Source organism: Diceros bicornis, chromosome 4, assembly GCF_020826845.1.
Source record: "Diceros bicornis minor isolate mBicDic1 chromosome 4, mDicBic1.mat.cur, whole genome shotgun sequence".
NCBI lineage: Eukaryota > Metazoa > Chordata > Mammalia > Perissodactyla > Rhinocerotidae > Diceros > Diceros bicornis.
Window position 1 is genome coordinate 11,266,466 of NC_080743.1, and position 9,387 is coordinate 11,275,852.

Here is a 9,387-nt window from a genome sequence, read left to right on the forward strand (position 1 = left end):
TGATAAATTGGATTTTATCAAAATTTAAAACTTTTGCTCTGAGATAGATGCTTTTAGGAGAATGAAAAGCCACAAATTGGGAGGTGTTTCAAAATCACGTATCTGATGTTGAATTTGTACCCTAAATATATAAAGAACTCTCAAATAAAACTTAATACTAGAAAAAAAACAAGCTAACCAAACAATAAAAGATAGGCAAAAGATAAGCACATAAAAAGATACTCAATTTCATTAGTCGTTAAGGAATAGCATGCTGAAATCCTTATGAGATACTTCTACACACCTATTAGAATGATAGAAAAAATTACAAACTAAAACCAACATTACCAAATGCTGGCAAGATTGTGGAACAACTAGAACCCTTACAATTTGCTGGTGAGAATGTAAAATGGTATGGCTCTTTTGAAAATTTGGCAATTTCTTATAAAGTTAAAAGTATACTTAAATTATAACCTGGCAATCTTACTCCTTGGTATTTACCTATGAGAAATAAAAACTTTTGTTAACACAAAATTCTGTAGGTAAATATTTATAACACCTTTATTCATAATCACCAAAAACTGGAAAAAGCCCAAATGTCTGTAAGCAAACTGGTATATCCATACACCTCTATACTTCCATGCCTCGGGCTAAAATCCCAGGAGTCTTTGTGGACATCTGCTTTTCTCAGACACCAGACATTCAACTCCTACAACAAATTCTGTTGTTTTACTTTCAAAATACACCCAAACACTTCTCATCATCTGTAGTTTATGCCACCATCATCTCTCATCTGGGCTATAGCAATCTATCCCACCTTGAACATTTGTAGGCTCAGGGTAAGACTACAAATAGAAGCCCACATACCATATATCTAACTATTTAAAAGTTTAAAACATTCTAAAAATGGTTAAATAAAATACGGCAGCAAACGAAGAGCCAAGGTGTTGCCCTTGGCCTCTACTGCTAGTTTGTAGCCTGCCTCCTTGTCTTCCTCCCCACTCCTTACACTGCTGTATCCTATATGTGAGGGCTCTCATGCAAATACATAGACAATCAAGCTTGCACATTCGAGTTGAATCCACACCCTCTGAAAACAACCATTTCTTAGCCACTTCTCAGACTTGTGGTGCATATACTCAGGGGTGGCTAAATATTCATGGAGTCCAGTGCAAAATTAAAACACAGACTACCTCATTCAAAAAGAAGGAAAAAAAAGATACTATTAAAGTTACTATAAAGCTTTTTTCTTTCTTCTAAGGTCTCTCTCTTCGTGGTGTTTTACTTGCTGTTTAATGTCATTCTCAATAAAGAAAAATTAATGTTGTACATTAGCATACATTTTACCGTTCATGTTTATATTGTGCAATGCCAGTTTTAAGTTCAAATAAAAGAACATTTAACTTTTATGCAGAATCATCAAAATTCCACAGTTCCTATTGCAGCTTGTATATGTATATGCATTTTGTTCTTACCAAAACAGGGGACATGCTGCATATACTAGCTCAACTGTTTTTATTTCACTTCTTGACATGCGCAGTTTACCAACACTCTCTACTGCAGCTTACTGATAAGAAAGGAAGGACTGAAAAGAAAAGGAACTATGGGTTGCCCTTTCTTTCTATTCCCTTCTAGGTTACCATTTTTCCATGTAAGGGGTTGGCTAATACAGAAAGTAACGGGAGTAAGAAAGGATATGATAGAGTTCCTTGGTTGTTTGCATTTCTTAGAATGCAATTTTCCTTTTTCTATAAGCAAAACAACTTATGATTTGAACTGAGAATGTGACCTCTGTGACTGTCAGCCCCCATCCCCCACCTCACCACCCCTACTCAGTCATAAATGTAACACATTTTCCTCATTCTCACTTACTCGACTCATTGGATTCCTGAGTATTGTGGATCCACTGGAATTCTGTGCTCCTGGGGCATGATGAGCTCTATACATGAAGATGGGCACAAGGACTGACTTACATGCAGCTTGCGTGTACCTCCCTTGCTTATGCACAAGCACAATTATCCCATTGGACTTCACTTACAAAGTACAAGTTCAAAGGTAAATTATTAGGAATTTCAAAATGATGACAGCAATACATTAAATCAAATGAGTGTGGGGCCCTCTGTCACTGCACAAGATGTATGCCCATGAAGCCAGCCTTGCACACAGCGGTGGAGCGTTCTGCCCTTGGAAAACTAAACAGGGAAAATAGTCATGATAGATCTAGATTTCCAGATACCTAGAGAACGGGAAGGAGAGATGTGGGCTCCATTGTGGGAGTTGGGAACATCTTTGCTGCGTGGATTCCTCACTGAGAAAAGGGTGAGAATAGTGCCGGGGCCGGAGTTCCTCTTCCAGGTTTAAGGACAAAAGTCTCCTAACGGGCTTTTCTTTTTCTGTTCCTAACCCTGCTATATTTTAACCGCATGTCATCAAGAGCAATCCCTTTTAAATGTATGTCAGACCACGACACTCCTCTAGGCAAAACCATTGATCGCATTCCAGGTCAGAATCAAGACCAAGCTCCTTATAATGATCTACGTTTTCCTTGATGACCTACCGACCTTATTTCTTACTATTTTTCACTCTCCACCTCCATTCCAGTTATATTGGCTTCTTTTCTGCACTTTGAGTGCATAACTAAACTCCTGTTGGCTCTGTCTTTATTATTAGTGTCACCAATCTTCCTGGTCTCTCCAGGTCACTATCGCTTTCCAATCATCCGTTGTCGATATTGCAAAGTGATCTTCTTAAAATCACAAATTTGAGCTCATCATCTGACTGCTCTAATATTTTTAATGTCTCTCCATTAGCTGTAGGATAAAGTCCAACTCTTTTAACATGAGGAATAAATAATTGATTCATAATAGTTGAGTATCTGACACACATTAAGTGTTAAGTTAGTGAAAGTTACTGTCATCGAGGAAACATCAACTCATGAACTGAACATTCTCTTCCATGGGAAATGGTGTAATTTTCATCTTTTTAAGTCATAAATTAATAAATCTTCCTCTACCCCAAGTAATAGTGCCTTTCTTATATCCTTTCCTTCCAACCCTTCCTTCCCTCCTTATTTTTGATTTCTCTCTCTCACACCTGCTTGCTTATTCTCTCACCCCCATCCCTACTCACCTAGCAGCATTTGCACAGTAACTGTTTAGTAGGGAAATTGTCACAGATCTGGTAGAAAGCTCTTTTAATGAGTAAACAATGTTAAGCAGTAATAATGCCCTATAGTAATCGAAAGGGCTGATAATCAGCAAGGCATATTAGTAGAGACCTGCACCCTCTGGGTGTTAAAGAAATTGAGTGAGGTCTAAAATCAATCAGATGGTAAGTAAGCTATCACTAATAATGACAGAAATGCTAACCTCCGGATTAAACCCATAACTTTTTGGACTGCTGATAGTTTCTGCTGCCAAACACTTTGGCTTTTGCTAGTGTGCGTGGGCATTAATGGTGAGTTACTTGGAGTAACTACAATTATGCAACACTCTCACAAATGATTCTAATTTTTTCATATTGCTATTATCGTATTCCGTAAATCTCAAAGTTTATCCAACTTACATTGTGACCTGAATGAATTTTTATAATATTTGATAAATTATTCTTGCCTAGCAGAGCCAAAATATCCCTTTCTTTAGGAATCCATGCTAGATAGATTCCAAATCACTTAACTTTTTAAAATAACATCGGAAGATTATTGTCTCAATTATAAGTTTTTAAACTGTCAATTTTATGAGACTAATTAAGATTCATTTTGATAAATACATTTTGATGATAAATAGATTGCCCTCTACTATGTATTAAAGAACAGCTTGTTTCCTTTGAATTAAATTTTTATGGTAAAATGCAAATAATTTTCCATTTCTTATAAGTTATGGTGTTATTACCATATCCTGTTACATAAAATGACAATGAGCAAAAACACTCCTGCTGCCGCAATCTGTGCTGAAAAACTTCCTCAAAATATATTGTCTCCATTCCTCTCTGTAGCAATAGCTGTAGGAAGTAGGAATTTTCTCACAGTACTTGCTGGATGATGCTAATACTTGGTTATAATAGGCACTAAAAATATAACATGCATTTGCTCAGTTCAAATTATCAACAGCCGAAGCTCTCTGAATAAGAATCATATGCTTTTAAGATTCATTTCTGCCTGTCAGTGTTTTCTGTTTATTATTATTGGCATTTATTTCCCATTTACATACAAATAAATTAAATAGGAATTGCTATAGTCTGCAATCAATATGATACATAATCCAAGTCTCAGTATAAATGTGTGTAGCCTTCTAACAATCACTTTATGATTTGGAGAATTATATCTCATTGGAAGAATTGAAAGTTTTAAGGCATGCAAGCAACCCACAAACTCAGAGTTTCTTCGTGCATGAGAATGTTATGACCTATTGAGTAATTTACTTATAGCTTTCAGTAATTTACATATGTTTTATGAAACTGGGACCATATACTTGGGAATATTGTGATGGAAATAAGAATTTTTTCTTCCTGAAAATCTAGATTGTAAGATTGAGGGGATATAATGTGGTAGTTTATAGTTCTAGCTCTGCAGACAGATTGCCTACATTCAAAGGTGGCCTTTTTAATTATATGACAACAAGTCTCTGTTTCATTATGTGTAAAATAGGAATGAAGACAAGTACCTTGAGAAGATTAAATGAGAAAATGTGATATGCCTAAAACCCTGATAATTCTTGCAATTTCGTAAATTCTCAATAAATATTAGATATTGTCATGTTAAAATGATTCTAAAGTGTATTTTTTCTTACATTTTAATACTCTGAAATACGATGCATATTACAGTCTATAGTCTCTTACAATTACTATAGGCCACAATGCAGTCATAGCATAGCAAATATATAAACATCAAAAGAAGTAGCATTAACACTTAAAGATTGGAGACATGTCTCTTCATTTTTTTCAAGGTCTTTTTTAGTTTTTTTACTTTTGTTATTATTTTTTTTGTGAGGAAGGTTGGCCCTGAGCTAACATCTGTACCCATCTTCCTCTATTTTGTATATAGGACACTGCCACGGCATGGCTTGATGAGCAATGCGTAGGTCCACACCCAGGATCTGAACCTGTGGACCCTGGGCCACCGAAGAGGAGCACGTGAACTTACCTGCTACGTCACGGGACCAGCTCCCTCAAGGTCTTTTTCATTCATCAGTGATTTTTAATGTAGAGTCTTACATAATTTTGATATGATTATTTCAAATTATTTTATATTTTTGAATGTTATCATAAATGGTATTTTATTTTCCAATTTTTCATTGCTTGTACATATAATATATATGACATAATAGCAATATAAATTATATATATAATTGATTTTCATATTGATCTTATAGTACCAAATTTATTTGTTGGTTCTAGTAGTTTTATTTTACAGATTATGTAGGATTTTCTATGCACATATTCCTGTAGTCAGCAAATAAAGAGGGTTTACTTCTTCCTCTCTGATGTGTATTTTTTTTACAACTAGCCTTAATGCAATGGTAAGGGTATAATGGAATAGATATCACTTCTGTGTTCCTAATCTTAGAGGGGAAGTCTACAGTCTTACACCATTACATAAAATATTGGCTGGAGGTTTCTCATAGATGTGTTTTATCAGGTTGAGGGAATTTCTTTCTATTTTTAGTTAGGTGAAAATTTTTATCATGATAGGTGTTGAATTTTGACAAATTCAAATACTTTTTTTGCATCTATTTAGATTGTCATGTAATTTTTAATTTTTAGTCTGTTGATATGGTAAATTAAATTGACTGGTTTACAAATATCAAACCAACTTTGCATTATTGAGATAAATCACAGTCATGGTCATGGTGCAGTATCTTTTTTATGTATAGCTATATTTATTTTGCTAATATTTGGTTAAGGATTTTTTGCATTGATGTTCATGAGGGATATTAGTCCTTAGTTTTCATTTCTTGTAATGTCTTTTGGTATCATAGTAATGCAGGCCTCATGTACTCAATTAAGTAGTATTTCCATTTCTTGCTTCTCTGTTTTCTGAAATAGTTTATATAAGACTGATGGAATACATCAAGTTAATCTCTTGGATCTAAACTTTATTTTTTTGGAAACTTTTTTTTTTTGTGAGGAAGATAAGCCCTGAGCTAACATCCATGCCAATCCTCCTCTTTTTGCTGAGGAAGACTGGCCCGGAGCTAACATCCGGGCCGATCTTCCTCCACTTTATGCGGGACACCGCCACAGCATGGCCTGACAAGCAGTGCGTCAGTGCGCACCCAGGATCCAAACCTGGGCCGACAGCAGCAGAACACGCACACTTAACTGCTATGCCATGGGGCCGGTCCCTTTTGGAAACTTTTTTGTTTAAAAATTTTGTTTATAAGTTTAATATACTTAATAAGTAGAATAATATTCAAATTTTATATCACTTTTTAAGTCAGGTTTTGTTCACTGCTTTTCAAAGGATTTGTCAATTTTTTCTAAGTTGTTTTTCTTAGTCAGTTTAGGCTGCTATAATGAAACACTATAGACTGGGTGGCTTAAACAACAAATATTTGTTTCTCACAGTTCCAGAAGCTGAGAAGTCCAAGTTTAAGGTACCAGCCAATTTGGTTCCTAATGAGATCATGCTCCTGGTTTTCAGACAGCCTCCTTCTTGCTGCACCCTGACATGGTGGAGAGAAAGATCATTTCTCTCTTTCTCTTATTATGAGGGCTCCACTCTCATGATCTAAGTACCTCATAAAGGCCCCAACAGACATTTACAACAGCAGCACAGTAGACATTATTCTCAAGTGCACATGGAACATTCTCTGGGATAGATCATAGTTTGGGCCACAAAACAAATCTTAGTAAATTTCAAAAGATTGAAATCATATCAAGCATCTTTTCTAATCATGATGGTATGAAACTAGAAATCTATTACAAGAAGAAAACTGGAAAATTCATAAATATGTAAAGATTAAATGACATGCTACTGAACAATCAATACATCAAAGAAGAAATCAAGAGAGAAATAAAAAAAAATCTTGAGAAATAGGAAAATGGAAATACAACATACCAAGACTTATGGGTTACCGCAAAAGCAATTTTTAGAGTGAAGTTTATCATGATAGAGAGCTACATTAAAAAAAAAAAACGCTCTAATAAATCACTTAACTTTACACCTCAAGGAACTAGAAAAAAGAACAACTTAAGTGCAAAGTTAATAGAAGAAAATAACTAACAAAGATCAGAATGGAAATAAATGAAAAAGAGACTAAAAAGACACTAGAAAAGATGAATAAAACTAAGAGCTGTTTTTTTGAAACAATAAGCAAATTAGATAAACACTTAGCTTGACTTTAGAAGAGAGAGGACTCATAAGTAAAGTTAGAAACGAAAGAAGAGGGCCGGCCCTGTGGCTTAGCGGTTGGGTGCGCGCACTCCGCTGCTGGGGGCCCGGGTTCGGATACCGAGCGTGCACCAACGCACCGCTTCTCCGGCCATGCTGAGAAGCAACTAGAGGGATGTGCAGCTATGACACACAACTATCTACTGGGACTATGGGGGAAAAGAATAAATAAATAAAATTATAAAAAAAAAAGAAATGAAAGAAGAGACATTACAACAGATATCACACAAAGAGTCATGAGACTACTGTGAACAATTATATACCAACAAACTGGACAACCTAGAAGAAATGGATAAATTCCTAGAAACATACAAACATACAAGTCTGAATCATGAAGATGTAGAAAATCTGAACAGATCAATTTCTATTAAGTAGTTTGAATCAGTAATTAAAAACCTCCCAACAAAGAAAAATCCAGGACCAGATGGCTTCACTGGTGATTTCTACCAAACATTTAAAGAAGAATTAATACTAATCCTTCTCAAACTCTTCCAAAAAATAGAAAAGGAGGGAACACTTCTAAACTCATGTTATGAGGCCAGTATAACCCTGAGACAAAAACCAGGTGAGGACACTAGCAAGAAAAAATTACACGCCAATATCTCTGATGAACATAGATGCAAAAATCCTCAACAAAATATTAGCAAACCAAATTCGACTATACATTAAAGGATGGTACACGATGATCAAGTAGGATTTATTCCAGAGATGCAAGAATGGTTCAACATCCACAAATCAATCAGTGTAATACACATATTAACAAAATGAAGGATAAAAATTATATGATCATCTCAATATGTGCAGAAAAAGCATTTGACAAAATTCAACATCCATGTGTGAAAAAAAGCCTTTCTGCAAAATGAGTACAGAAGGAAAATACCTCAATATATTAAAGACCATATACGACAAGCCCACAGCTATCCTCATACACAATGGTGGAAAGCTGAAAGCTTTTCATATATAACCAGGAATAAGACAAAGATGCCCACGCTTGCCACCTTTCAACATAATACTGGAAGTCATAGCCAGAACAATTAGGCAAGAAAAAGAAATAAAAGCCATCAAAATCAGAAAAGAAGAAGTAAAACTGTCTCTATTTGCAGGTGACATGATATTACGTACAGAAAACCCAAAAGACTCCACTAAAAAACTGTTAGGATCAATAAATGAATTCAGTAAAGTTATATGATATAAAATCAATACACAAAAATCAGTTGCTTTTCTATACACTAACAACAAATTATTAGAAAGAGAAATTAAGAAAATAATCCCATTTGCAATTGCAACAAAAAGAATGAAATACCTAGGAATAAACTTATTCAAGGTGGTGAAAAATCTGTAAACTGAAAACTATATATTGGTAAAAGAAATTGAAGACACACACACACACACACACACACACAAAAGACTTGAATGTAAGAACTGAAACCATGAAACTCCTAAAAGAAAACATAGGCAGTAAGCTCCTTGACATTGGTCTTGGTGATGATTTTTTAGATTTGACATCAAAAGCAAAGGCAACAAAAGCAAAAACAAACAACATCAAACTACAAAGCTTCTGCACAGCAAAGGAAACCATCAACAAAATGAAAAGGTAACCTACAAAATAAGAGAAAACATTTGCAAATCATATATCTGATAAGAGGTAATACCCAAAATATGTAACGAATTCACACAACTCAATAGCAAAAGAACAAACAACCCAATTAAAAAATGGGCAGAAGAACTGAATAGACATTTTTTCTTTTCCAAAGAATACCTATAAATAGCCTATAGGTACGTGAAATGTGCTCAACATTACTAGTCATCAGGACAATGCAAATTAAAACCACAATGAGATATCACCTCCTACATGTTAGAAGGGCTATCATCAAAAAGACAGGAGATAACAAGTGTTGGCTAGAATATGAAGAAAAAGGAACTCTTGCACACTCTTAGTGGGAATGGAAATCGGTGTAGCCACTATGAAAAACAGTATGGAGTTTCCTCAAAAAATTAAACTACTGTATGATCCAGAA